The following is a 26462-nucleotide window of genomic DNA, read 5'->3' as shown; positions in this document are numbered from 1 at the left end:
AATAAAAATCCAGGCAAATAACCATAATGAGAAAGTATTTCCATTCCTTTTTTTGACATATGTCCCAGTCTACGATGCCAGAGTGACACACTTTACATGGTTTTTAACCTCTGAAACATGTAAAGTGTACAGAGCTCCTGACTTGCTGCCATGTGCTACAGTCATCGAACCTTTGGAGATCTTCCAAGCGTTGTTCCAAAAAAACTATCACATAACCCGCATCATCCAACTTTCCTGTACTGATCAAGCTCGTTTGGATTGCTGGAACATGTCTGACATTCTTGAGCCATAAAGAAGAGCCATTCTAAAACTTCAACTGCATATTTCCGACTCCAAGTATGTCACAAACCTACTCATTTCCAAGTCTGACATAATCTTTAGTAGCCACATATGATGTAAACCACTCTTTGTGCGGAGAAACATGTAAAGATTCCCCTGAGTCGATAATCCAATCACTCATAGCATGTCCATCCTCTGCAGCCAAGAAAAAAAAATCAAGATTTCTTGTGAGGAAGATGTCACCAGCTGCTATACCAAAATCACTGTCTGAATCAGATCCTGTGACATTCACCTCTTCAATCTTCACTAAACTCTTCTTTTCATCTTGTTCAAAACTCCTTGTTTTTCCTTTTTCTTGTTTCTACTTCGTACAGTCTCTCTTTATGTGACCCTTCTTGCCACAATGGTAGCATTCTATGTCATCCTTTGACTTCGAATCACGAGACTTACTTCGGTTTTGTGCCTTCTTACCCTTCTTCTCTTAACACTGTTGTCTCCCTCAAACAACCAAAGCACTGTTGCCTTTGCCTTTGTCAATGTTCTTCCTGTTCACTTCCTCTGTGAGAAAGCTGCCTTCTACATTGGCACTTGTAAGACCTTTTGGTGCGACAGAATTACTTAACGTTGTACGAAAAGTATCCCAACTGTCTGCTGGCAAAGTGATTAAGAGAAACATAGCCTTCACTGAATCTAGAAAGACTATCTCCTGTGTTGTTAACTGGCTGAAAATTGTGTGAAATTCATTGAGATGATTTGACATGGCTGTCCCTTCCTTCATCTTCAAATCCACCAATTTCTTGAGCTAGTAAATCTGAGAAGAAGCACTTTGTTTCTCGTACATACCACATAGCTTTTTCCATACGCCATACGCTGTAGTCTCTTCTGCTATGTTGAAGTAAACATTTTCTACCAGTGTCAGCATGATTGTGGAACAAGCTAACTCTTCAAGCTCTTCCCACTCATCTTTAGCCATACCTTCTGGTCTCTCCCCTTTGAGCTTCAGTGGCTTCACATGTTTTTTCTGCACCAAAACCTGCCAAATCTGCTTCGTCCAGAATGGAAAGTTTGTGCTATCTAGCTTCTTTATGTTGTAAAGAGTCTCACTTTGAGAAAATGCCATATCTGCCAAACTGTTTACTTCTGGGGAAAAATCTAGCACAGTTTCCCCTGTAAACTGGCCTCTATACATAGTAAACAAGCTGTAAACAAAAAGTTGAACACCTCTCCTCAGGAAGTGTCAGTATTTTGAAAATTTTTGACAGAGTCTCCCCTATAAACTGAGCTCTAAAAACCAAAAGATAGCTAAAAAAACAATCATAAATAGCTGACCAGTGACAAATCTGAAAATCTGTGTAATATGCTATCCTGTAAGCATGCATTGTCTCCTGTCTGGGCGATGACAGAACCCTGAACAATGCCTCAATCGCCTGACGCATAAGATGCAATCTAGTGTCTACACAAAGTCATACATCCTATGGGATAAAAGTCACCGAAGAGGACGCGTGTAGAAAGGAACTCCAACAACCTAATCCACCTCACACTAGGTAACCCAGCCCCCAGTGCTTGGCTTCAAAAAAACCTCACACACGACCCTCACAGATGGCTCAGCAAACTGCCCAAAACTAGCATACATCCTACAATAGACCAATCACTGCCCTATGACCGCTGCGGTGGTCTATCTGCTAGCGTGACTCACAACTAGGAGACCCACAATCAGAGAACATCAATCTGCAATACATGCGAGTGGTGTCAAGCCGCCGTATGGCCACACCTCCCCTGGAACCTGGAAAGCACAAGAAGTAGCAATGCAGATTGCAATATATGTATCTGATGATATATATGTGTACCTGGTCTATAGATGATGCTTTGAAGACGAATGAGTGCTTATTATAGCAATATCTTTTTTCCTTTGTTGATAGATGGATATAGGCTCCTTAATATTTTGGAAAGATTCTTGTAGGTTACGGCTATACTCATCGGTAACGAAGATCTTCCCATGTACTTTAAGCAACAAGGGACTTTTTGGTCTTCCCTAAATCTCAAAAGGAGCCTTTCTTGTATTAGTATGGACAATATTATTGTACGCATACTCTACAAGCGATAAGTACTTTCCCCATTGTGAGCATTGATCTACTTCTATGACAGAGGTTTTTAGTAGATTGAGAATTGTAAGGTTAGCTATCTCACTTTGGCCATCCGCCGTGTGGGTGATAAGATGAAGAGAAATTCAGCCTTGTACCTACATTTTCAGAGAGACCTTTCCAAAAATTATTGGTCATTCTAGGATCTCTATTTGACATGATGGATGATGGAAATCCATGGTGTTTGAAAATCTGAGATATGAAGAGGGTTTCCATTTGGTGTGTCTTAATAGTCTTTTTGGCAGGAATAAAGTGTGCTTGCTTGCTAAACCTGTTGACTATTTTCCATATCCCTGTATTCCCAAGGATAGACTTAGGTAATCCATGAATATACTCTCCCATGAAGAATTAGGAATTGACAATGGTTGGAGTAATCCAAGGTGCTTTCCTCTATCATACTTTTTCTTTTGGCATACCATACATTTTGAAACATACTCTTGTATGTCTACTTTCATGGTGGGCCAATAAAAATATGTCTCTACTCCTCAAAGAGTAGGTTGAACCTCTCTATGCCCCACATAGGGAGGAGCATGGGATTCATACATCGCTTTCTCACGAAGGGAGTGAGTAGCACATAGCTTGTTGCAATGGAGAAGATAACCATCGTGCAAGATGAATGGTTCCTCTTTCTTCCCTAAGGCAAGGGCTGATATTATGTCCTTCAAATCAGGATCAGTAGCATACTCATCTATAATGGAGGATAGATTATTGTGAGGTGCTATAGACACCGCATTTGCCCTTGGTCGTCGTGATAGTGCATTGGCCACTTGATTATGCTTACCAACAATATGAGCAATATGAAAATTGAATTGCAAAAGAAAATTTTCCCACCTCATTTGTTTGTTGAAAAGCTTGGTTTGTGTCATGAAATACCTGAGACTTTAGTGGTCCATTCATAGGATGAATGGAGTCCCGAAAAGATAGTGCTTCAATGTGGCGAGGGCATGTAAAACAGCTAGTAGCTCTTTTTAATATATTCCCAAGACTCGTTCATTGGTATTGAGTCTTTGACTTTCATATGCTATGGCTTGCCCTTCTTGAAGAAAGACTGCTCCAAGGCAATCTCCACAAGCATAACATTGGACCTCAAATGGCTTTGAGAGATCCGATAGTGTGAGCACTAGCCGGGAGAATTAGGGAAAAATTGGACTCACAAAGGGACCTTAGAAGGAGTTTGACTTCCTCTCTCATGTCCAAAACGGGCATGCGATAAATTTTTTGCAAATCAACTCTAAACTTGGTAGATATTTGACAGCAGTTAGAATCTACACTTCAAGCTCTTTCTATTGATATATAGCACGCCATGAGATTCCTCATATTTTGAAAGATTCTATTTTTGATTCTCTAGATTCTAGACGGAGTTGTCACATCTCTTCTCTAGATTCTAGACGGAGTTGTCACATCACAAGAGAATCAAAAATAGAATCTTTCAAAATATGAGGAATCTCATGGCGTGCTATATATCAATAGAAAGAGCTTGAAGAGTAGATTCTAGCTGTCAAATCTCCACCAAGTTTAGAGTTGATTTGCAAAAAATTTACTGCACGCCCATTTTGGACATGGGAGTTGAAGTCAAACTCCTTATAAGGCCCCTTTGTGAGTCCAAATTTTCCCTAATGGTGAGCTTTTCTTTAAGCTTGTCAAAATCATTTTTCTCTTTAGGCTTTTCTCTAAGCTTGTCAAAACAATCTTTCTCTTTAGTAGTCCATGAATACTTAATGTTCTTTGTTAAGTCATAACGGTCTTGCTACTTGAGAGAAATTTTCTATGAAGCATCTATAGTATGCGTACATACCAATAAAGCTTCGTAGCTCATGTAGATTCCTTGGGTTAGGCCATACTTTTATTACCTCTAACTTTGATTGATCCATACAGATACCATCCTGAGAGATGACCTAAGTACTGAATCTCTTGAAGGAAAGACTCAATCTTTTCTTGGTTAATAAAAATTTCATTCTCCCTCAAAGATTGAAAGATTACCTGGAGGCGTTGCTTATGCTCCTCAAGATAATTGGAGTAGATGATGATATTATCAAAGAATACTCCAGTAAACTTATGATAGGGCCTAAAAATTTTCTCCATTAGGCGGTTGAATGTGGTTGGAGCATTTGTCAAGCCAAAAGGCATGACAAGATATTCATAAAGACCAAATGTTTTGCAGAAAGCAGTCTTTACAATATCTTGATTCACTATCCTTATTTGATGATTGACACTTTCAAGGTCAATCCTACTGAAGCAGGTAGAGCCTGATAGCTTATCAAACAAATCCTCTACCTATGGTATATGAAATCTATTTTTGATAGTGATATGGTTTAGTGCTCTAAAGTCGCGACTCGAAATGCATACGATATGTGTCATCTCTCTTTTGCACTAGTAGAACTGGTGAAGGAACTAGGCCTCACCATCCCTTTGTCTACTATAGCTTTTGAACCTACCTCATAATCTCCTCTTATTCAGATTGAGAGACTCAATAAGGAGGCTTATTAGGAGGTGAGCTCATTGCACCATGGTGCCCCTAGGATGACATCCTCATGATAGAGACGAGAGATAAAAAAGTCTTCTTTTCTGACGTAGCTTTGGACATGAAGCCTCAACTTCCCAATCAAGGGAGTAATAGAGGCTTGCTATCCCTTGAAATCTCCATCGATAGTTACAATCTCTCCCATCTTGAAAGCTTGTGTTGGACGGGTACGCCGCGACGGACGTCAGCATAGCGAGAACTCACCTAACATATAATGTCAACTGAGGACGAAGCTCGACCCGCAGGCACGTGGAAGCAAGCAAAGGGTGTCAACCTCTACTCCACCGACTAATGACTACTTCCTACAGAGATATCAAATCTACATGCCATTGGTTTTGTGAATGTGAGAGTCTCCTATGATGCTACCGCAAGCCAAAAGCCAATTAGACGTTCTCGAAATGTTATGAAACTTGAGGGATATCCTATCAACACCAATAGGCCACTCTCCCTAAGGTCCGTGACCAAAAAAACCTACTCAATACCCTCCGTGCAGAAATGCGTAGGATGTCTGGCCAGTTTTTGCAGGTCGACGTTTCTGAAAACTAAACTGCCTAATGTGTAGCTCTACTCGCTCTGATCGTGTGGATATGTTGAAATGCAAAAACGGACAACAGTTACTCACCGAAACTCCAAAAGTAGCTCGTGGGTGAATCTGCCAAAACACAGACGAGCGCGCGTGATGTAAGCATCAACGCGTAGCTCTCCTCGTGGGCAACACACTGCTGCTCTCCGTTTGCGATTCGGACCACCATAGCTCCTGTAGCACACACACACACTCTCTCTCAATCTCTCGCAGTCTCCCAATGACACAGAAGATCCGATTTATTAGAAGTCTTTTTACAATGCTTTAGGTTTTGGCTTATATACTAAGCCTTAGAAAACCTAATGTCCGATCAAAATGACCTGATTTGTCCCTAGGCTTCTACAGAGCTTAATTACAACACCGTGAGCTGGCTTTGCTCATCCAACAAGCATCTGTGGCCAAAATGCAATTGCCGACTTAAAATATGAAGTTCCCGTAAACATTACAAAAGTGGCCGTAATGGCTCAAAATAATAATAACGGGATATTCGATGATGTCTATGAGCTTGTATCTTCACATTACAGCATCCATCTTCGTCTTCATCACTTCATCAACATCTTTAGTTGGAATATTTAGAGTATCTTTAGAGAATCTTTGAGGAATCTTTATGGAATCTTTGTGGAAGCGTTGTTGAAAAGTTGACCTTTTAACACTCTCCCCCTCCGAAGTCTTGTCGTCCCGACAAGACCCTATGTCTGCAGTGGCCTTGACAAGTGCTTCATGTTTTCGTGTTGGTTGAAGCTTTTGTTGTTGTAGTTGCTTCTACCAGATGCTTTGTATGTTATAGAGGTACCTTTTTCTTGTACATGTAGTGTAGTTGAAGCCATAGCTCTCCCCCTCCGATTGGTTGTTGTAGCATGAATAGGTTGAGTGAGGTTTGTTGTTGCAGCAAGTATTTATCTTGGCAGCTCTGTATTCTTTGTTCTTTGGGTGTCATCCTGCATGTGTACCTGTAATCTTGAAGCCTTTTTGAATTGTTTTTGGGCCGCTCCCCTTGGATCCTATAGATGATGAGCATGTAGTTGTTTAGGGATGTTGTTGGTCTGCTTTTCTGTGTTTTTATAAGAAAAATAAAATAGTAAAAATAAAATGTGGCGTATATTACAAAATGAAGGTCTTGGATACCTGGATAGGACTAGAGGGAAAAACCCAGTGGGAAAAAAATGCCTTTAGTCACCATTAAATGTGAGGCTATATGTACTTATGTTTGATGTAACTCTTGAATTAAAGTAATTATGGCCGTATGGCTACTATTACTGGATATACAGTGGATAAGAGTTAGTAGCTTGAAGTCAGAGTCATTGTTGTTGAGCAAATGCTTATGAAACCTGTTACCACTTCGTCGTCGTCATTTTGTTGTGTAAGTGCATGGGTGGAACACAAATCGTGTCAAATGCAAATGTCCAATGATGGGACATTATGTATGCTTGCACAGATAGATGCATGGGAAACAATATGCGGTGCGAGAGGAGTTTGAATGGGTGCTTCCTGGAGTGAACATAGCTAGAGAAGCAAAAAGATATTTGACTTCAAGAGCTGTCGTTACTCACAAGAAGGGTTTTTGTCGATGAGATTTTTTCCACTCTCTCACTGTGTTCATGTGCGTGAGTGTTTTTCTGGACTACTCCACCACTCCACCATTTAAAATAGTAGACTTTGACTCTTATGCTCACCTCTTCCAGCATGAGTGACATGACTTTATGTATGCTCAACTCTCCAGCTTGAGATTTAATCTAAATATCTAGACTCATAGACCACAAAGAATATTAATACATGAAGCTTGGGTCTAATGCTTGCTCATTTAGTGGCTCAGCTGCCCGACTCTGGACTCTTATGCCATTATTTTTATGGCGTCTTGACTTAGTCTCGGGAGCTTTCGACCAAGAATAGGTTTTGAAATTCAAAACTCCCATCCTCGAAGAGAGGATTTGTAAAGGACCATACTGGCAATATTGGTTTCTTTTTCCATATCTGGGTGACCTTGGTTGCCAAAATTTCTTTTTGTTGTTGTTGGTCCCTTGGTTGAGAAGATTGGCTCGCTCCAGTCCCCGTAACACTTTTTCTATCATGTCTTGACATTTCTTGAGAGCTCGAGATGACTTCAATCTTCTTCGTTATTTGTTTTTCTTTTGACACCCATTTGTATCTGCATCGTGTGATTAGCGTGTCTTTGCAGATATCCTTTGCATTGACTGTGACATTGTCCTTGATTTTGCCTTCTGTGAAATTCTGATTATTTTCAAGCTGAAGTCGTTTGCTTGAAGAATGTTTACCTGGCATCTTTGGTAGCCATATTCTCTAATTTCCTTGATAGTAACCTTGTGCTTGAAGAATTGTAGATGGCACTTCCCATGATGTTTTTGATGTCGTATTGAGATGTACAATAGTGCCATTTTTGGGATTATTTATCGATGAAGTCCTCTGATGGTATGAAGGCCAGTTGGATTTGAAATTTCCTGCCTCCCTTTGGTGAGCCTTGTTGGTTGGTCTCCTTTGGCGATATAAATATGAGCTTTGTTGTTTTTGGGGACGCTTTTTGAAACCTTTATCCACCACATAAGCCGAGGTCTGTGGTTTTGGTAACCAAAGTTCTTTTGACCCTCATAATAGCCTTGCTCTGCTAAGCTATAGTGAGAGGCTATCCATCCCATGTGTTTACCTTTCGTCAATCGGCTAGGCTCATTTACCCATATTGGGTCCTTGACCTTGATTTCTTCAGCTTTGATGTAGACCTTTGAAGATTTTTGTCGACGATGATCTCGCAGTGTAGGGTATTTCGGTTGAAAGATTTTCTTTGGATTCTGTCTTTCATGTGGAAGCATGTGGTCAGCTCTGTCTTGAAATTTTTGGGGCTGGATTGAAGACTCTGATTTAAGGGGCTGCTTCTGTTGGTAGAACATTTGTGGGCTCATTTTGGCTTTACCTTTGTTGGAAGCCGATAATCTTGGAGCAGTAGTAGGCTGGATTTCTTGAGAGCTAGTCGTGATGACCATTATTGAAAATCCGGGTTCTTCTGCCAATTTTTTTTCCCAGTGCTTGGACAAAATCAAATGTGTACTCATTTTTTATGAATCCACCACTAGGAATTTGTCTTTGATTACCTTTGAACGTAGTTTAAGGGAAGATTCTGCAATCCCTAAACTTGTGATGGCTATTCCATGTGATATAGGAACATGTACCTGAATTTCATACAGTTCTGGCTTACCTAGAAGTAACCACAGCCCATAACACATGACATTAGTCGTGGCAGTGCAATCTATCTCTGCTGTAAAATTGAATTTCAGTTTCTCATGCACATCCAACGAAAATTTAATTTTCTTGTTGGTTGTCAATTAACTGATGTCCTCTTTGCTTTTGGTACTTGTCTTGGACTTTTGTGCCTTGGAAGCTTTGTCATCCTCTTGTATGTTGAACTTCTTTGTCATTTGACTGGTTGTAGCATGTCCCAAGTGCTTACTATCTTCTGCTGTAGCTGCTTGTTGGTGTTCATTGCTAGTTTCTGACTGTGACATCTTGATTCTTGATTTTAGAAGCTCTCTGTCACTATTTACTTCTTCTAGCACTTGAAGGTCATTCAATGGTGACTTTTCTTCTTGGAAATGTTTTGAAGCTTGTGTAGCAGGATGTTGAGGTTTACTCTCTTCTTCTGATGCAATGGTCGCCGTGGCCTTTGGTTTCCATTGTTCCATGGGTTTTTGTAGAGTCTCTTCTTGAAAATATTCATTCATATCCTGTATTGCTTGTCCTTGGTAATCAATCTTGGACTCAGTCATTTCCCTTTCTTCTGCGCATTTTATGTCTTCAATTACATCTTCTTTTAGCTTCTCATACTCCTTGATTTGTTCAATCACCAATAAAGAGTCCACATTAGATTATTTATTTGGTAGACTTTCAGCTTCATCCATTGATTCTATTTGCATGTCTTCCACTTGTGACATGGCACTAAGAATTTTTGTTACCTTTGCCACCTCTTCTTGCGTTGGTTCACTATCGTCAGAATCTTGGCTTCTTTTGCTCTCAAATTTTGAACTACGAGCTTCATCTTCATCACCTTGTGGATGCTCTGACTTTTCCTCACTGAGGTTCCTTAAACAATCTTGAATCAGTTGATTCAATTGATCTTTTTTGAAAGCGTGATTATCCATGATAATGTCGTTGACACCCTTGACTTCAAGCAACTGTGTCTTGAGCCTATCTTTTGTGCTCTGCGACAAAATATGCTTCTTTTCCAGAGATCTTGTTGGGGATTCTTTCTTCCATTCCCTTATTGTCACTGTCTGAACTTTGCTTTTGGCTTGTTGCTTCTTCTTTTCCATGTAGAGCTTTACTAGGCAGTCCTTCACTAAATGACCAATGGCACATTGGTCGCAATATGTCGTTATCTCAACATGTGCACACTTTGGACGAGGTAGCTCTCCATAATACTGCTGATAATGGTTTCCTGTGGTATCTAGATACAGATATGACCTCTTCTTTGCATGCATGAACCCATAGATTACGACTGACTTAGGTGTATCCACTGGCTTTGTCTCTTTATCCTTCATTGTTTTGTCCTTGAGAAGCTGAAAATAGCTTCCATTATTGCTTGCATACAAGATCAAATCACTATCCATGCTTTCTAGCAGTTGTGATGCTAATTCTTCCATCAGTATATGGTCTTTGACGTGGGGCTTTTGCATAGCCTTAGGGCTATGTTTCCGAGTTGATTTTGGCGAGTTCTGCACCGAGAGTGAAGGTCGAACCGAATTTTTGTTTTCAGTTTCCCTTGATGGTGCTTTTGGACGGGGTCCAAGTATGTGACTTACAGGTTGCCCACAATTGCTAAACTCATCCATATTTTTCACATCGGCTATTTCATAGTGCCTATCGTATTTGTCGACCACAATGACATCTTGACCTGACCTTCTACATTGGGCATTGTGAATTTCCAGTGGTCTCTCCTCCGGCTCGGCATCTTCCAATGCTTCTTGAAATTCCACTTGGACTCCTGAAAAGGACACTGCTTCTTGCAAAACTGGACTTCTTAATCCCGCTCTTGAAGATATGGGGTCTCTTTGTTGAGTTTGAACTCCCACCATCCGAGAGGGTTTCATATCTGATGTTAGCATCTGCTCAATGCCTGATGATATGACTTCTTGTGGTTTGTTAAGTAGCTCTTGAGACCAAGCTAGTTCTTTTTGAAGTTGGGCTATCTTCATAGCTGGTACCTCTTGTGGTGGTGCAGTGCACGAGACTTGTGTTGTGTCTTTCCATGTTGTGCCTTGTGTTGTGCCACCCATTTGTGCAGTGACAGTTGTAGTTGTTAACTCTTCCAAGTGCGTAGTTAGAGGTAAACCCATGACGAGATGGTATACATTACCACCTTTAGACATGTAGTCTTCTCCTCTTGAGCCAAACGCTTCTGCTATAAAGTAATGATTTTTTTCCATAGGAACTTCATGACTTGTGACAGCCCTGTAGTATCGACCATCTTCATCACCATAGAGGGTACCAAATTTCTGTTTTCCATCTTGTGCTTTGTACAGAAAAATACTTGGAGGATATGCGTAGAGTTCTGTAAGTTGATCCTTGTACAACATTTCTATCTCATTGTCGATGTATTTTCCGTGCCTCATGTAAATTGATCCCAGACATTCTTCCATGAAATTTGGATGTGGGTGTAGTACATTCTTCGCTGTTTCAACTTCCACATATTGAGATGTCCGAGTTTCCTCTGTATCTTTCTTTGTCTTGATGTACAAATTCCGATTGACATCCTCATAGCATGGCAGTCCTTTGTAGTATCCAATCAGATAGATCTGAATTTGCTCTCTTGTAATATCTGTAGATGTACTTGAAGCTTCTTCCTGACTGGTCTGATTTTTTTGAGACGCCATTGCTTTCGTCTTGACTCCCTTGTTGTACCTGTTCAGTGATAGCTCTAATTGCTTGCCTCAATGCTAATAAAAATTATTAGCACCCTTGTGTCGGTTTCTTTCGCTTGAGGTTCTTCAGCTGTTGTGGATGTCTTAATCTCTGAGTTTTCTGAATTGGGCTTTGCTTGCACTGCTTGAACTTCTTAGCTCCCTTGCTTGCCAAGACTCATATTGTCTTGTCTGGTTGCTTGCTTTTCCTAGAGCTTTTCAGTAGGCCTCGATCTAGTGGAAGCACTGTGATAAGTTATGCAACTTACCACTATACTGCAACGACTGCTCCCTTTGTAGCGATTCTTGAGTCGAGCTAACCTGTGTTCACTTTAGCACACAATCTACAAAATTCTATTTAGCTGGCAAACTTTTTCACAATGAATGCAGAAATCCTTGAAGTACCTTTGACGGCCACACTTGTTCCTTGAGCACCTTCCAGCGGGTGACCAATGGTTTTCCCAAAAGATAATTTCAATCTGTTAACTTAGCAGTCTTCAAAACCGTGACCGTTTCCTCACAATTCTTTCGAACTGTTGGTTTTAGACACCCCTGACTTCCGGATGCATTTTGAGGCCGTAAACGATGTTTTTTTTTAAAGTTGAACTAAATGGTTGCCATAGGCATCCACCTATGGCAACCATTTAGTTCAAGTTCTGCTCTAAGATCTGTAGAGTCGCTCTCAAGCTACGTTTTGATATAAAAACTTTTCCGATCCGATACCGTTTGTGAAAGTTATGGCCAAAACAGTGAAATGCAGTTTAGAATGGAAGAAGATTTGGGATCTTTGTGACATTGTGAACACTTCTGTATGGTCAAAATTTCAGCTGGAACCCAAAACTATCCTAGAGACATCCTACGCGTAGGATGTCTATATGCTTAGAATTTAACAAAATTTGGTCCAGAGAGTCCCCTTAAGTCCAGCAACACAATGGTATACTCAGAATTTCATCTGGACCTAAAAATGGCCTTGAGACATCCTACGCGTAGGATGTCTTTTTGCTCTATTTTAGCTCAAACTTGCACTATAGCTTCCCCTTGATGTGCTAAACTCCCATCTCTTTTTATTTTTTTATTCTGACACTTGTAGGCTCGTCAAATGATCAAGAATCTGTTCCAGATGCCTGATGTCTCCTCTGATGAATTCCCAAGTCAAATCAACTCCAAATTGGACCAAAATTGACTAGGAGGCTTGCCTCAGGCTCTAAAACTCCCTGCTAGGCCTATAGTGAGTATCTGGCTTCAATTTAATGCATTAGACATCCTACGCGTAGGATGTGTTTTTGCCCAGAATTGCTTGAAATTCAAAGAACAGGCTCCCCTTGAGGTATTGATCACTTTGGTATGCTCAAAATTAAGTTTGGAGTGCAAAATCACACAGATGACATCCTACGCGTAGGATGTCTTTTTGACCTATTTGATCCCAGACTTGACTCAAAGCGTCCCTTTAATGTCAGCAACACAGTGGTATGCTTAGATTTTGATTTGGATTTCAAAAGACCCTAATTTTAGCTGTTCTAGTCTTTTTCAGTCAAAAGTGCTAAAGTCTGCTTAGGACCCCCGTTTCTCCCCCAAATGAGATGAAAACTCTCTCAGTGACTCAATATATCATGCTGATCATGCTCCTGCAGCCATCCTATGGTTTTGGTCTTGGAATAATGACTTGGCACAATTTGGGTAGGATGTCTGGCAATTTCAGTCTATTTGGCCTTATCCTATCAAGATATGGTCAAATTTCCACTTTCTAGGTGAAAATAGGGTAAAACCTACCTTCTAAACACACTGGTCAACTCAGATTCTCAAAAAAATGCCCAGATCACCCTATAGACATCCTACACGTAGGATGTCTACTGCTGATTTTTTTACTCTGAGGTGTTTCTGATGCCTTCTTATGCTCTCAGAAAGTGCAAGTATGCTTCACAATTGCAAAAATCATGCAAAGATCACTCAATTTAACCTTTTTCTGAAATTTTGCATTTTCTGACTCTGCCTTTTGGCTTTTGGTCAACAAAAATAGGAAAAAACACCCAAGTCAATATGTTACTTGGGTAAAACCTACCCTCTGAACCATTGGCAACCTCAGTTTTCCCAAATTCCCTGCCAAAAGTGCCCTGGAGACATCCTACGCGTAGGATGTCTACTGTCATAAAATGCAATGTTTTTCTGGCAGTAGTACTCCCTATGCTCTGTAGAGCTCTCAACAATAATCACAGAAACTTTTAGACTTCAAATGAGCTTCCAAACACAACTTACAGTCTTTCCTACTTAGCGTTTTCCACTTCTCTGATGAGCCGAAGAGAAAATAAGACATGCATAAAGTGCTCTAGATCAACAATCAAGATATCCTACTTACCCTACTCCTACTCATCATGTAAGATGGTGATTTTGATGTCTCGGTTGCTTCCTGGCGTCACATAGACTCTCAAGTCAACCTACCACCACATCTACCACTCCAACTCCTACTCTCTACACCACAACCTACTACTACCTAATACTACCTAAGACGAAGGATCTAGGCCAGACACACGCTCCCTAGACTCCCTCTAAGACCAAAAGAGTCCACCACTCTCCGATCCTATCTAAAAGAATGAATATACTCTGGCAAGCCAGAGGGACCTCTATCCTCAAGGACTAGTCTCGGACACCTACTTAGGGCTCTCATCCCCGGCAGCGGCGCCAATGTTGGACAGGTACGCCACGACGGACGTCAGCATAGCGAGAACTCACCTAACATATAATGTCAACTGAGGACGAAGCTCGACCCGCAGGCGCGTGGCAGCAAGCAAAGGGTGTCAACCTCTACTCAACCTACTAATGACTACTTCCTATAGAGATATCAAATCTACATGCCATTGGTTCTGTGAATGTGAGAGTCTCCTATGATGCTACCGCAAGCCAAAAGCCCATTAGACGTTCTCGAAATGTTACGAAACTTGAGGGATATCCTATCAACACCAATAGGCCACTCTCCCTAAGGTCCGTGACCTAAAAAACCTACTCAATACCCTCCATGCAGAAACGCGTAGGATGTCTGGCCGGTTTTTGCAGGTCGACGTTTCTGAAAACTAAAGTGCCTAATGTGTAGCTCTACTCGCTCTGATCGCGTGGATATGTTGAAATGCAAAAACGGACAACAGTTACTCACCGAAACTCCAAAAGTAGCTCGCGGGTGAATCTGCATAAACACAAACGAACGCGCGTGATGTAAGCATCAACGCGTAGCTCTCCTCGTGGGAAACACACTGCTGCTCTCCGTTTGCGATTCCGACCACCGTAGCTCCTGTAGCACACACACACACTCTCTCAATCTCTCGCAATCTCCCAATGACACAGAAGATCCGATTTATTATAAGTCTTTTTACAATGCTTTAGGTTTTGGCTTATATACTAAGCCTTAGAAAACCTAATGTCCGACCAAAATGACCTGAGTTGTCCCTAGGCTTCTATAGAGCTTAATTACAACACCGTGAGCTGGCTTTGCTCATCCAACAAGCATCTGTGGCCAAAATACAATTGCCGACTTAAAATATGAAGTTCCCGTAAACATTACAAAAGTGGCCGTAATGGCTCAAAATAATAATAACGGGATATTCGATGATGTCCATGAGCTTGTATCTTCACATTACAGCATCCATCTTCGTCTTCATCACTTCATCATCATCTTTAGTTGGAATCTTTAGAGAATCTTTGAGGAATCTTTGTGGAAGCGTTGTTGAAAGGTTGACCTTTTAACAGCTTGTATGCCCAACTTTGTGACCAACTCCGTTGATATGAAGTTGTGAGTAGATCCAAGATCAAATATGATGAAGAAATCATTCTCCTCACCTTACCCCAATCATATGAAAGGGATGATCATTTGCAACGAGCATCCATGCGCATTTTCACTTTGCGTAACATAGTTTAACAAGACATAGTAGGAAGCATATCTTCTTACGAAAATAAGTCAAGGCTACGCTTGGCGGCACCTCTAAGATCATGTCCTCCAATGTACTCTCCGTCAGCACGCTCCACCAATATTCCGGACTTGGCATCAAAAGAGTTGTTGTCCACACTCTCTCCATCTCATTGATCGTAGATAGAACGTTTACCTTATGATAAAACAATCCTAGAAATAGTGTTTCCACCTACAAATTACAATTAGAATGTGATCTAATTGAAGAAAACTACGAGCATCTTTTTCCAATCAATAAACAACTTTGCTTACTCTCTCAATCTCAATGGTCTTTTGCATATAACCATCGAGAATCAAAATAAAGATGGTGTGCATCATTTTGAATCCCATCTCAATGGCATGGCCAATCACAATGCCAAAGTGATCAATGTAGCTTAAGGTGATGTACCACCCATTGTCTACCTTATACTTAGAAGCTATCATGGCCACTTTCTTACTCAATTTTTGAGAGAATTGATTCCATGGAGAAACCTGCATATTACGCATTATTACTTTATTTAAAGTTCCAAAATTGTCATATACTAGAGGTGCCCATTGAGGTTTTGAAGAATGCATACCTCGTTCTCCAAAAATTTCTCAATTTTAAAATTTATTGGAAAATCCGCAAACAAAAGAGAGGCCACTTCATTGCTCTTTTCCCCATCAACATTGGTTGAATGTAGAAAATTCAAGATCTTGCATACAATCAAACACATGTATTTCAAACATTCACAACACATGCCACACATAGTCAATCTTTCTTCTCGCATGTATTTACCATTTCTCATCATCAAGAGAAATTTTGTAAACATATATCATGTTGCCAATAACGGTCACATCATAATCTAAGGAAGGCAATGCATAATCTAAAAACAAAATATTTTATCAAGACTTGTTGAGTAGACAGAAAGTGAGCTAGATATCTTTACAAGCAAGTTTATTTGTGGAACCTTGAGAACCTATTTTATTTTTTTGGGGGGACTTCTTGGGCTTTTTGGATTTAACGAATTCCAATCATTTCTTTATAGAGGCGATTGTACTAGTGTTTACTCTTTTTGAAGAGGTGGCTTTCTTGGAAGCCGATCCAATCTCCTCAATACCCTCTTCATTTATTTCAAGAACGTGCTCTAAACTAAACAAGAATATGTTTCTCTCACAAACATAGTTTAAATAACGTGAGCACGTTAACAATTTTGTACTTATTATAAATGCCAAAAAATGACCTTTAGATAAGTTCCCTTCATCGCGTGGGTAGGTGCCTCAAGTGTAATCTAGCCACCAAGGTAAATACTCAATTTCCCAAGCAAGCAAACCATGATCTCTCATCCATAGAAAAAACATACACTCCTCAAAAGAGAGGCCCCTCCAACTTTCAACAACAACTGACAACTTCTCCAGCAAAGTTTGATTGTAAAGCTGAGTTATCCATCTACATAAAATACATTTAACCATATTTGAGCTCCTTTACCTAGTGACTTATTTATTATACAAACTCTAAGTGCAAAATAGAATATCAACCTTAAAGATATCAATTGTTTTACCAGAATAATACTCTCCTCAAAGATTCCATGAGCTCTGGAAATTTTTCATGCGACTCTTTTGTGTTGAGCTTACTCCAAAGCTCCATAAAATCTTTATCAATGTGCTCCCTCAACCGATGATGAACCCATGCTTCAAAGCCCTCTGGCAGTCCATCAATCATTTTCCCTTTGATCCGCTTCAAGATACTTCCCCAATACCATTCTTTACACACGTACATTCTAAATTTCATGGCACTAATATAACACTCAGAAGTAACACCATCTACATGGCAATGCATCAAAGAGTGCAATATTTCCTTTTTCCTATAAAGAAAACAATAAACAAACCATAAATGCATTGATTCATTTGATGATTTCATGTGCATTTTTGGGCCACGGATTATTACCTATTCGGGTATTATTTTAGAAGCTTCCAAAGAGTGGACCTTGTCTCTTGTAAGGCCCACCTTATCCTTTTCTCTTACCAGATTGAAGTTCAATAACAAAGAGAAGAACCCTAGGCCATTGGCAGGGTTGAAAATGGCCAACATCTATGTTGCATTTGCATCAAATAAAATCCAATCAATTCAATCCAAATGAAATGTTAATTTACAATTTTGTAGAAATTCAAACATGAATGGTGAGAAGAGACAATGTTTACCTTATAATCCCTTTCTTCAAATTTTTTCTACTAATATTCCTACTTGGAATGTTGTCTCTTAGGGTGCACTAATCAGAGGATATACATAAGAAGGTCAAGGTGAGCAAGCAATGAACTACTTTAAATACATGATCCATCCCTCCAAATGTAGAAAACTATATGTGCATGTAAACGGCTTATGCAAGTATTTGACTTGTAAACAATTGGGAAGAAGATTATACGCTGAGGGTTGTTGCAAAATAACATCGTAGTGCACATGATGATCCCTATTTTGCACTTATTTGAGCAAATTTTAGTGCTATTTGGAGTAGTAAGTTGTCCCTTTAGGTGCATTTGGGGTCATGCTAGGAGAATACACATGATAATTAGCATTGAAATTTCATAGATCATGATTGCCTCATGGTGATATTTATATGGTTTTATGTGTGGATATCGTTTTGAGTTTTAATCATATTAATGTAAGGTTTGAGGTTTGTGAGGGAAGCTATAGCGTTTAGTAGGTTTGGTATAAGTGAGGTGATAGCTGTAGGGTGTGGTGAGTGTTTATTCTGCCCAAGAAGTTAGTGAGAGGGTGTATGCAGAGGATGAGAAGTGGTACCCATCAGTAAGCCTAGTGAAGTCAATGGAGATATCATAAATGACTAGCTAGTTTGACACCCTATGGAATTTCCAATGATATAGTTTTCTTGTGATGATCTCTGTGAGAATATGATACACAAGTCCTTTGGAAGTTGAATTGGAGTAGGTTCAGGAATATATCTAGGTATGCACATTGTTGGGGTGGTAAAGCCCAATGTGCTAGCCCTAAGTAAGTGGGCGGCCGAACACTATCAACTGACCATTTACACTATACAATAAGGACTCAAACCTTAGCTCACTATTGTGAGTAAGTCCACTACATTTGTGTCTCGTCTTCTTCTCTACTTCACCTCCATCGCACTCCACGCTTGCACACACACCCGTATTGCACCTTTAACTAGTATCAGAGCAGGTGGGAGGCTCTACACAGTGCCCCACAGGGTTGTACATGTCACTTCCGCTGATTGCCCTCAGATTTCGTGAGTGCAAACAGGAGCGCAAGCTTTGTAAATGAGCTCATTGGGCCTTGCCTGGGGTTATTTTTGCAATTTCGGATCATTTTGAGCTTCGTTTGGTCTCTACAAGTGCTACAAAGGCGGGTTTTTTTGTCTTCTCCTGTATGGCTGTAGGCTCTATGATTTCTGCATATTTGGGTTGTTTGACTACAGGTTGCAGGCACATGTGCTTATACAGGTCGAAACAGGATAGGACACAGTTTGTAGATTCTGCACTTTGTAGATTTTTCTCCAATTCTCTGTCATATGCATTTTAATGTATAAGATCTTGTGGGTTTGATTATCAAACAAAATGCCGCTACTATTCCATGACATGAGCGTTTTCTATTAATGTATAAAAGATGGTTGGTTTTTAATGTTAAACAATTTGATATTGGAAGATTAAGGGTAACTCACTCAAATGGTAACACTACATGTTCTGGTTATAAAAACTTACATGGCACAGATGATTCTATAATTATCTGCTGGCCTATTACTTCTACTGGGAGGAATTAGCTGTTGAACACTATTTTTTTTGTCAGGGCTTCTGTCCAGCTCATTTTTACTCTGTGAAGTAATGAGTGACCCACTATCTTTAAATCCTTAATTGGTCAAAAGGTGTTAGGTGGTCTCTCATTGACTATAGATTGGACTCCTACTCACGACTATTGTAGTCTTTTGGCTCAGTCGGCTTTAAGAAGCAGTTTAATCCAAATCTACTTACCTATGCTTTTGCAAATTGAATTTTTGACATTTACCGGCACATGTTACCTATAAGTCATATGTTGGCCTTTTGGAACAAGAGGACCTGCTTGACGTTCTTTCCAATATATACTCAATGACAACCATACTTATTTCAAACTCGCTGACCAAGCCCCATAACTCCTACAGGAGTAATGTCCTCCTTGAGGATTATATCGGTTATTGTACAGACATTTCTTCCCTTTTCCAAGTTACTCCTACTTAGCTCTTCTATGCTAATGAAAATTAAAAAACTCATCTTTCTGATGAGGCAGTAGGCTGATACACAACGGGCCTACTGCCAAAACCCAGTGTGTATGGCGCCTAGGTTAGGGCGGGTACACATGCACACACACACACACACACTTTGTCACAATAGCTAACCATGGTAAACCTACTCATAGCCTAAAGATTTCCAACGGGGAAAAAAAACTCGGAAATGGAACTGCTAACCTACTATTTGCATGGTTGAGTAAAATGGTACCATATGAGTATCACCTCCTACCCCAGATCCTACCAATTTCACTTAAAACCCTTTTTTAGGGCCCTTACATGGGCGAGTGTGGTGATCTTAGTTTTGATCGATGCATTTATTTTTAATTATGTCACGGCGCGCATAACACCTGCTCTGTTTATTGCGCTAGAGGTTAGGGTTACTTGCCTCGGGCCCACCTCACCTGGAGGGATGTGTAGCTGTTATACCTCCTACACTCTTATTATGGATAATTGATTCTTGGCTGATGCAGCACCCCCACAAATGAGTACCTTTGTCAATCCTCCATGTGTCCTCTACCACATAAGGTGAGGTGCTCTTCCCCTCACGTAGACGAGGTCTTGGTGTTTACTTTCTTGGTGTAGAGGATAGTCTGCAAGACAAGTTGATTATTGGCTTTGTGTAACAACTTTTTTTCGCTGCTACTGTGCTGGCTATTTGAGGGCTTCTACTTCAAGGTTTTTTTTTCATTATCTTTAGGGTATACTTTGCATTTTTTCCCCATTGGCTTTTTACCACTATTCCAAGATAAGAGATTTTTCTATTAATGTATAAAAGATGGTTGTTTTTTAATGCTAAACAATTTGATATTGGAAGATTGAGGGTAACTCACGCAAGTGGTAACACTACATGTTCTTGTTATAAAAACTTACATGGCACAGATGATTATATAATTATTTGCTGGCCTATTACTTATACTGGGAGGGATTAGCTACTGAACACTGGTTTTTTTGTGAGGGCTTTTGTCCTGCTCATTTTTACTCTCTAAAGTAATGACTTACCATGGAAACTTATGAAAAATTGGGGCTTTGTGCATTCACTTGATACTTATGGTAAGAATGATATGGAAATCTTAGTTCTTCCCTTCACTATTAGGCTTGGTTTTCCTTGGCTACTTGGAGAAATACTTGAGATTGCATCTGCTCACAAGTTTCTTTATCTCATTGCTTAAATAACATGCTCTTTTATCTAATTATAAAAAGGTTTTTTTTTAAAAAACCCTTTTGGAAGAACTGGTCTTTTGGGATTTTTTGAGGAACTGGGTACTATTTTTACACGTCAGCATAGGGTGGTTACTCGAATATGGTATACTGGTTATGCTGCCATATTGTGATACAGTTTTAACACATCAGCATAGGTTTTTGTTTGGTTTCTTGCCTGGTACTGACTGCATACTCACTTAATCCTCTGCTACTATGCTCGAATATGACATCAAATTAATCATATATATGGTTACTATTCTGATTTTTTTAAAGATCAAATGGTGAGTATAAGGCTGAATGCTTGGTGGTGATGCTAGTTATGCATGGATTTTCTGGTTACTGGAATGTGGTATATTGGTTATGCTGCCATACTTTGATAGTTGTAGTTGTTTATGCTACATTCAAAATTGCAAAAAAATGGAGATCTGGCTTGGTCTAAGTGGTTATACACAGACTTTTTATGTTTGGCTTAATCTTGGGTATAATTGGTATTAGCCGGATCTGGTTTTCCATTTTGCAGATCTGGTATGATAAAACTGATCTTTAGAAATTGATAGTGATCGCTTTTTTTGTTTGTGCTTTGCTACTTTGGTTTGTTATGGTATTTTGATTGGGAGAGGTATGTTGTGACTTGCAAAACTTCTAAACTCTACCTGATGCTTGGTTATCTGGCATAAATCTGGTTCCTCACTTACATCTAGTGATGATGCTAAACATAAAATAATTTTTTGTTTTTTACTGCTTGCTCTGACTTAATGGAACCTTCTGGATGCTAGGCTTTTCTCTGGTCTAGGTTTGATAAAACTGTGTTGGGATAACTTGGAGATTTAACCCAACTGAAACGTACTGATGATTATCTTGTTTTTGATACTTAATTTTATGTTGTTGGATAAACATGCCTATTATGATTTGGTAGGATTAGTGATTTACATTACACTCTTCTGGTTTTTACAAAGTCTCAAGATAGGGCATGCTTGGTCAAAAGATAATCCTAGGTGTTTCTAGCTTTGAAGGTCTTGACATCAGAATACTTTTTAAGGATGAAATTACTTAACTAAGCTATGCTTGCAAGCTTTTTACATTCAATAATATGGATTAGTCGACATTTTGTACATTAATAGATATTATATAATGAGAAGCTAAATGTATGTGTAACTCTAGCAAAAACATGATAGAGACTTTAAATATGCAGGATAGTAGCTAGTCTAAATTTTTTAAGTTTGACATGGATAAAAAACTGATAGATTCCTTGAAGTTTGCCATACGTAGCCAAGTCTAACATATCTGTTGTCTTGACTATATGGATGCAGGTGAGAATTCTATCTTGGCATAAAGAGGTTTAGCTTGCTGCAGTCCGACTTTGGAAACATCTAATGATGCAATTGGGATAGTTTTTGATACATTTGTACAAATTCCTTTGGGATGATACTTCATTCTTATTATGTTGTACAATTATGATTCAAAGACTGAATTGTTTTTGTACTTATCTTTGCCTTGACATCTTTAGCCAGTCGTCTTTTTGAACATCTTGTTTAAGTAAGTAGCTACACACACCCCTAAACACGAGGCCCTTCCAGGCAACTGGGATGACCAGGATGCTGGCTTTATATATGTTTGTGTCTGTAGGCTTTGAGTGACCCACTGGCTTTAAATCCTTAACTTGTTGACAGGTGTTAGGTGGTCTCTCATTGACTATAGACTAGATTTCTAATCACAACTATTGTAGTCTTTTGGCTCAGTCGGTTTTAAGAAGCAGGTTAATCCAACTCTACTTACCTATGCTTTTGAAAATTGAATTTTTGACATTTACAGGCACATGTTACCTATTACTCATATGTTGGCTTTTTGGAACGAGAGGACTTGCTTGACGTTCTTTCCAACAGATACTCAATGACAACCATACTTATTTCAAACTCGCTGACAAATCCTTAAACTCCTACAGGAGTAATGTCTTCCTTGAGCACTATATCTGTTATTGTACAGAAATTTCTTCCATTTTCAGGCTCACTCCTACTTAGCTCTTCTATGCTAATGATAATTAAGAACTCATCTTTCTAATGAGGCAGTAGGCCCATACACAATGGGCCTACTGCCAAAACCCATTGTGTATGGCACCTCAGTTAGGGCGGGTACACACACACACACACACACACACACTTTGTCACAACAGCTGACCATGGTAAACCTACTCATAGCCTAAAGATTTCCAACGGGGAAAAAAACTCGGAAATGGTACTACTAACCTACTATTTGCATGGTTGAGTAAAATGGTACCATATGGGTATCACCTCCTACCCCAGCTCCTACCAATTTCACTTAAAACCCTTTTTTAGGGCCCTTACCTGGGCGAGTGTGGTGATCTTAGTTTTGATCGATGCATCTATTTATCATTATGTTGCGGCGCGCATAACACCTGCTCTCTTAACTGCGTTGGAGGTTAGGGTTACTTGGTTGGGTCCCACCTCACGTGGAGGGATGTGTAATTGTTATACCTCCTACATGCTTATTATGGAGAATTGGTTCTTGGCTAATGCAGCACCCCTGCAAATGAGTACCTTTGGCAATCCTCCCTACCTACTCTACCATATAAGGTGAGGGGCTCTTCCCCTCACTTAGACGAGGTCTTGGTGTAGAGGATAGTCTCCAAGACAAGTTGATGATTGGCTCTGTTTTCACAACTTTTTTGCAGTGCTACTCTGCTGTTTGTTAGAGGGCTTCTACTTCAAGGTTTTCTATTCACTATATTTAGGGTATACTTTGCATTTTTCCACATTGGCTTTTTACCACTATTCCATGACAGGAGCTTTTTCTGTTAATGTATAAAATATGGTTGTTTTTTAATGCTAAACAATTTGATATTGGAAGATAAAGGGTAACTCACTCACATGGTAACACTATATGTTCTGGTTATAAAAACTTACATGGCACAGATGATTCTATAATTATCTGCTGGCCTATTACTTCTACTGGGAGGGATTAGATGCTGAACACTAGTTTGTTTGTGAGGGCTTCTGTCTTGCTCATTTTTACTCTCTAAAGTAATGACTTACCATGGAAACTTATGAAAAAATGGGGCTTTGTGCATTCACTTGATCCTTATGGTAAGAATGATATGGAAAGCTTAGTTCTTCCCTTCACTTAGGCTTGGTTTTCCTTGGCTACTTGGATAAATACTTGGGATTGCGTCTGCTCATAGGTTTCTTTATCACATTTCTTAAAAACCATGCTCTGTTATCTAATCATAAATAGGTTTTTTTTTAAAAAAACCTTTTGGAAGAACTGGTCTTTTGGAATTTTTCGAGGAACTGGGTACTGCTTTTACACATCAAATAGGGTGGTTACTAGAATATGGTATATTGGTTCTGTTGCCATATTCTGATACAATTTTTACACATTAGCATAGGGTTTTGTTTGGCTTCTTTCCTAGTACTGACTGCACACTCACTTAATCCTCTGCTACTGTGCTAGAATATGACATCAAATTAATCATATATATGGTTACTATTTTGATTTTTAAAAAATCAGATGGTGAGTATAAGGTTGAATGCCTGGTGGTGATGCTAGTTATACATGGATTTTCTGGTTACTTGAATGTGGTATACTAGTTATGCTGCCATATTTTGATAGTTATAGTTTTTTATGCTACATTCAAAATTGCAAAAAAATGGAGATCTCGCGTGGTCTAACTTGTTATACACAAACTTCATATCTTCAGCTTAATTTTGGGTGTGATTGGATATTAGCCGAATCTAGTTTTCCATTATACAGATCTCGTATGATAAAACTGATCTTTACAAATGGATAGTGATCGGATTTTTTGTTTGTGCTTTGCTACCTTGGTTTGTTATGGTATTTTGATTGGGAGAAGTATGTTGTGACTTGTAAAACTTCTAAACTTTACCTGATGCTTGATTATTTGGCATAAATCTGGTTCCCCACTTACATCTAGTGATGATGTTGAACATAAAATAAATTCTGGTTTTTTACTGCTTGCTCTGACTTAATGGAACCTTCTGAATGCACGGCTTTGCTCTAGTTCAGGTTTGATAAAACTATGCTGGGATAACTTGGAGATTTAACCCAACTGCTATACTGATGATTATTTCGTTTTTGATACTTAAGTTTATGCTGTTGGATAAACATGCCTATCATGATTTCGCGGGATTAGTGATTTACATTACACTCTTCAGGTTTTTACCGAGTCTCAGGATAGGGCTTGCTTGGTCAAAAGATAATCCTAGGTGTTTCTAGCTTTGAAGGGCTTGACATCGGAATACTTTTTAAGGATGAAATTATTTAACTAAGCTTTGCTTGCAAGCTTTTTACATTCAATAATATGGATTAGTCGACATTTTTTACATTAATAGATATTATATAATGAGAAGCTAAATGTATGTGTAACTCTAGCAAAAACATGATGGAGACTTTAAATATGCAAGACAGTAGCTAGACTAATTTTTTTAAGTTTGACATGGATAAGAGCTGATAGAGTCCTTGAAGCCTTCCATATGTAGCCAAGTCTAGCATATCTGTTGTCTTGATTATATGGATTCAGGTGATAATTCTATCTTGGCTTAAAGAGTTTTAGCTTGCTACAATCCGACTGTGGAAACAACTAATAATGCAATTGGGATAGTTTTTGATACCTTTGTACGAATTCCTTTGGAATGATACTTCATTTTTATTATGTTGTACAGTTATGATTCAAAGACTGAATTGTTTCTGTGCTTATCTTTGCCTTGACGTCTTTAGTCAGTCGTCTTTTTGAACATCTTGTTCATTGGTATGTTATTTATTTAAGTTAAGCAACTCTACACGCACACACACACACACACACACACACGGAGAGAGGCATAAGGGGAAACAAATCCATTAGAGATTGCAAGGTAGGGGTTACACACACACACACACACACACACAAGTACCAAAAAAAAAAAAAGGGAGGAAGGGGGACATGTGCCCCTTTTTTTTCCTCACCCTTGAGCTTTTTGTTTTCGAGCCCCTTCCCTCGAACTAATTAATCATGGTTGGAAAGTGATAATAGAGTTTTCATATAAGTGTGTGATGTTGCAAATAAATATGAAATTATATATTTTGAATAAGTGATGATTTAGATATTAAACATGGTTTTAGAATCTAAATGCTGGTGAGTAGTGAGAGTGACTGTCGGGTAATGTAAGTTGAATGTTGTGAGTTAAAAGGGTTTTTAGTTCTTTGTGAGAGGATAGTGTGTTTCTAGTGCTATTTTAAATTAAGTGAAAGATTAAAGCTCTATTATGATAAATGTGTGTTATAAAATATGTCTTACGAAATGATTAAAATATTGTAGTGGTGACATGTGGATGTGTGTGAAAGTAATTAAACACCTTAATGTGTTTTAAACATAAACACATTATTATCACATAACATATAAAGTGAAACTTTTGGGTGAAAATGGGAGGACATTGAAAGCACATTGCCACATTAGTAGGCATTAAAGAGGATTAATATTGAGGGACTAGGGGATATAAAATCTTGCTGGCTCTAGTGAAAGTCAATGTTAAGTGAGATTTTTGTTAGTGACTTTAGTGTGATATAGTTTTTGTTGGTGATTTTAGTGTGATGTAGTGCTAGACTATGAGAGCTTGAGGGAT

At 39.2% G+C, this 26462-nt stretch overlaps 1 pseudogene; it reads right to left on the bottom strand.

Annotated features, from left to right (window-relative positions):
• Nucleotides 1–15627: 15627 nt before the first annotated feature.
• Nucleotides 15628–16602, bottom strand: LOC147456261 (uncharacterized; annotated as a pseudogene).
• Between the last annotated feature and the right edge of the window lie 9860 nt (nucleotides 16603–26462).

Source organism: Adiantum capillus-veneris, chromosome 6 (assembly GCF_014529385.1).
Source record: "Adiantum capillus-veneris isolate H3 chromosome 6, ASM1452938v2, whole genome shotgun sequence".
NCBI lineage: Eukaryota > Viridiplantae > Streptophyta > Polypodiopsida > Polypodiales > Pteridaceae > Adiantum > Adiantum capillus-veneris.
Note: the sequence above shows the minus strand (reverse complement) of the source record. Positions and strands in the feature narration are given on the sequence as shown.